The sequence below is a fragment of the Pseudoliparis swirei genome, chromosome 1 (assembly GCF_029220125.1).
Source record: "Pseudoliparis swirei isolate HS2019 ecotype Mariana Trench chromosome 1, NWPU_hadal_v1, whole genome shotgun sequence".
Lineage (NCBI taxonomy): Eukaryota > Metazoa > Chordata > Actinopteri > Perciformes > Liparidae > Pseudoliparis > Pseudoliparis swirei.
In genome coordinates, this window is record NC_079388.1 from 1,999,549 (window position 1) to 2,004,240 (window position 4,692).

Sequence of the window (4,692 nt, forward strand, 5' to 3'; positions counted from 1 at the left end):
AGTCTCTAGTCTGTAGTCTCTAGTCTTTAGTCTCTAGTCTGTAGTCTTTAGTCTTTAGTCTCTCATCTTTAGTCTCTAGTCTCTCGTCTTTAGTCTTTAGTCTCTAGTCTCTAGTCTGTAGTCTCTAGTCTTTAGTCTTTAGTCTGTAGTCTTTAGTCTGTAGTCTCTAGTCTTTAGTCTCTAGTCTTTAGTCTCTAGTCTTTAGTCTTTAGTCTGTAGTCTCTAGTCTTTAGTCTTTGGTCTCTAGTCTTTAGTCTTTAGTCTTTAGTCTTTAGTCTTTAGTCTTTAGTCTCTAGTCTTTAGTCTCTAGTCTGTAGTCTTTAGTCTTTAGTCTTTAGTCTCTAGTCTCTCTAGTCTTTGGTCTTTAGTCTCTAGTCTTTAGTCTTTAGTCTTCTGGTCTTTAGTCTCTAGTCTTTAGTCTCAGTCTAGTCTTTCGTATTTAGTCTCTAGTCTTTAGTCTCTAGTCTCTAGTCTTTAGTCTTTAGTCTTTAGTCTTTAGTCTTTAGTCTCTAGTCTTTAGTCTCTAGTCTGTAGTCTTTAGTCTTAGTCTCTAGTCTTTAGTCTCTAGTCTCTCATCTTTAGTCTTTAGTCTCTAGTCTTTACTCTGTAGTCTGTAGTCTTTAGTCTCTCGTCTCTAGTCTTTAGTCTCTAGTCTTTAGTCTTTAGTCTTTAGTCTGTAGTCTTTAGTCTCTAGTCTTTAGTCTTTAGTCTCTCATCTTTAGTCTCTCGTCTTTAGTCTTTAGTCTTTAGTCTCTAGTCTTTAGTCTCTCATCTTTAGTCTTTAGTCTCTAGTCTTTAGTCTTTAGTCTCTAGTCTTTAGTCTTTAGTCTCTAGTCTTTAGTCTCTAGTCTTTAGTCTTTAGTCTCTAGTCTTTAGTCTCTAGTCTTTAGTCTTTAGTCTTTAGTCTCTAGTCTTTAGTCTTTAGTCTCTAGTCTTTAGTCTTAAGTCTCTAGTCTTTAGTCTCTAGTCTTTAGTCTCTAGTCTTTAGTCTGTAGTCTTTAGTCTCTAGTCTTTAGTCTTTAGTCTCTCATCTTTAGTCTTTAGTCTCTAGTCTTTAGTCTCTCATCTTTAGTCTCTAGTCTTTAGTCTCTAGTCTTTAGTCTCTAGTCTTTAGTCTTTAGTCTCTAGTCTTTAGTCTCTAGTCTTTAGTCTCTAGTCTTTAGTCTTTAGTCTTTAGTCTTTAGTCTCTAGTCTTTAGTCTCTCGTCTTTAGTCTTTAGTCTCTAGCCTTTAGTCTTTAGTCTCTCATCTTTAGTCTCTCGTCTTTAGTCTTTAGTCTCTAAGTCTTTAGTCTCTAGTCTTTAGTCTCTCATCTTTAGTCTTTAGTCTCTCGTCTTTAGTCTTTAGTCTCTAGTCTTTAGTCTTTAGTCTCTAGTCTTTAGTCTTTAGTCTCTAGTCTTTAGTCTTTAGTCTCTAGTCTTTAGTCTCTAGTCTTTAGTCTCTCGTCTTTAGTCTCTAGTCTTTAGTCTCTCATCTTTAGTCTTTAGTCTCTCATCTTTAGTCTTTAGTCTCTCGTCTTTAGTCTTTAGTCTCTAGTCTTTAGTCTCTAGTCTTTAGTCTCTCATCTTTAGTCTTTAGTCTGTAGTCTATAGTCTTTAGTCTCTCATCTGTAGTCTTTAGTCTGTAGTCTATAGTCTTTAGTCTCTAGTCTTTAGTCTGTAGTCTTCAATCTGTAGTCTTTAATCTGTAGTCTGTAGTCTTTAGTCTGTAGTCTGTAGTCTTTAGTCTTTAGTCTTTAGTCTGTAGTCTGTTGTCTTTAGTCTCTAGTCTGTAGTCTTTAGTCTGTATTCTTTAGTCTGTAGTCTTTAGTCTCTAGTCTTTAGTCTGTAGTCTTTAGTCTGTAGTCTGTAGTCTTTAGTCTGTAGTCTTTAGTCTTTAATCTGTAGTCTTTAGTCTCTAGTCTTTAATCTGTAGTCTTTAGTCTGTAGTCATTAGTCTGTAGTCTGTAGTCTTTAGTCTGTAGTCTTTAGTCTTTGGTCGTTTGTCTCTAGTCTTTAGTCTGTAGTCTTTAGTCTCTAGTCTTTAGTCTTTAGTCTGTAGTCTTTAATCTGTAGTCATTAGTCTGTAGTCTTTGGTCTGTAGTCTTTAGTCTGTAGTCTGTAGTATTTAGTCTTTAGTCTTTAATCTGTAGTCTTTAGTCTTTAGTCTGTAGTCTGTAGTCTATAGTCTCTAGTCTTTAATCTGTAGTCTTTAGTCTGTAGTCTGTAGTCTTTAGTCTCTAGTCTTTAGTCTTTAGTCTGTAGTCTTTAGTCTGTAGTCTTTAGTCTTTGGTCTTTAGTCTCTAGTCTTTAGTCTCTAGTCTTTAGTCTGTAGACTTTAGTCTGTAATCTTTAATCTGTAGTCTGTAGTCATTAGTCTGTAGTCTTTGGTCTGTAGTCTTTCATCTCTAGTCTGTAGTCTTTAGTCTGTAGTCTTTAGTCTCTAGTCTGTAGTCTGTAGTCTTTAATCTGTAGTCTGTAGTCTTTAGTCTCTAGTCTTTAGTCTGTAGTCTTTAATCTGTAGTCATTAGTCTGTAGTCTTTGGTCTGTAGTCTTTAGTCTGTAGTCTTTCATCTCTAGTCTGTAGTCTTTAGTCTGTAGTCTTTAGTCTGTAGTCTTTAGTCTCTAGTCTGTAGTCTGTAGTCTTTAGTCTGTAGTCTGTAGTCTTTAATCTGTAGTCTGTAGTCTTTAGTCTGTAGTCTGTAGTCTTTAGTCTGTAGTCTTTAGTCTGTAGTCTTTAATCTGTAGTCTGTAGTCTTTAGTCTGTAGTCTGTAGTCTTTAGTCTGTAGTCTTTAGTCTGTAGTCTGTAGTCTGTAGTCTTTAGTCTTTAGTCTGTAGTCTGTAGTCTGTAGTCTGTAGTCTTTAGTCTGTAGTATCTAGTCTCTAGTCAGACGTGTTCTGGTTTCCTGCGTGAACACAAACTCGTTCTCCAGATTCTCAGATTATTTGAAAGCTGTTTTATTCCCCTCTGAGTCTCTCTGCCAGTGTGACGTGTTGGAGAGAGAGAGAGAGAGAGAGAGAGAGAGAGAGAGAGAGGAGAGAGAGAGAGAGAGGCTCTGAGGCTCTGAGGCTCTGAGGCTCTGAGTCTCCGGCCTCCTTTGTGGCCCTGCTGCTCTGCTCCTCAATGGAGGGCCCCGCACATGGGCTCCATGAATAGACCCCGCCGCCGGGATAAAACCCCTCAGACAGAGAGAACACCTCACAGCCAATCACAGGACGAGAGAATGATGCATACGGCAAATCAGATTAGGGCGAGTCAGAGCTTTACTTTCTCAAATTTTTCACACTTCTCCCCCCCCCTCCCCCCCCTCATCCTCCTCCCCTCATCCCCCCCCTCTCCTCCTCCTCTCCTCCCCTCTTCTCCTCCTCCCTCATCTCCCCCCTCCTCCTCCTCCTCCTCCTCCCCCCCCTCTCCTCCTCCTCTCATCCTCCCCCCGCCCCCCTCCTCTCCTCCTCCTCTCCTCCTCCGGCTCACCAGCAGCTCATGTCTCTGCTGCTGCTGCTGAGTTATCATCTCGGCCCTTTTGTCTCCTTTGATCCGTGTGACCGTTGGGGGACCCACTTCTTCTTTTGTGCGGGGGGGGGTCACATCGCAGGCTCCCATTTTTTGGGGGGACGGGGGCCTGCCCCCGGGTGGTGACCCCTTCGTTCATCATAGTGTCACCCACACACAGGACGAGCATGAGTTAGAGCTCTCTCTCTCTCTCTCTCTTGGTTTCTTCCCGCTCATTCCTCTGTTCCAACCTGCCCCCCCCCCCCCACACACACACACACACACTTGTCCACCTGTAGGCGTTGACCTAGGGGTCAAAACATGCTGAACTTCAACAGAGGGAGGAAGTGATATTAGGATGTACCTCACGCCTTTCCCCTCTCTGACTTTAGTGCATCGCCGGGCCGGGGACCCTCCGGAGTACACGAGAGTACATGAGAGTACACGAGAGTACACGAGAGTATGCAAGAGGGCACGAGAGTAAAGGTGAGTATACAAGAGTAAAGGTGAGTATACGAGAGGGTACGTTGGACGTTGGCCGTTGCAGCGGGAGAAGGACGGGGGTCCGGAGCTGATTGTCCAAACGCAATTCTTGCGTCTGCTTCAGTGAAAGCAGGAGTTGTGGCTGGACATCACGCCCCTGACCTCTGACGAGCGGCGAGGGGACGGACCACCGTGGAAAGGCTCAGCGGAGGCTTTGTGGGCGAGAGACACTGAGAAGACAAACAGAGAGCGAGGGAGTCGCTGAATGAGAGTGTGTGTGTGTTTATGTAAATGTGGAGCCGGAGGAGCTTCTCTTGACAACGCTCTCTGGAACGGCGTCAAGTCGAGTTGCCTCCGATGTCCGGACCTTCACCTCCGCCGGCAACCGCTGTGGAGGTGAAGAGCAGCGGGCGTGTTCCACGGGGAATGTTTCACCTCATCCTGGGTTTGAGAAGAGACGGAACAAAGGCAGCAGGCCGACAGCCGCCCATCGGAAGAGGAAGTCGCTTCATTTATTGGGAAATGAAACAGAACGGAAATTAGTCCGTATTTCATGACCAATCAGAAGAGACGTAGTAAACCTTCTCTTTCACGGGAAGGGGAGATAATGGGAGAGAAATGGAGAGAAAGAGAGAGAATGGGAGAGAAAGGGAGAGAAAGGGAGAGAATGAGAGAGAAAGGGAGAGAATGGGAGAGAATGAGAGAGAATGGGAGAGAATGAGAGAGAAAGAGAGAAAA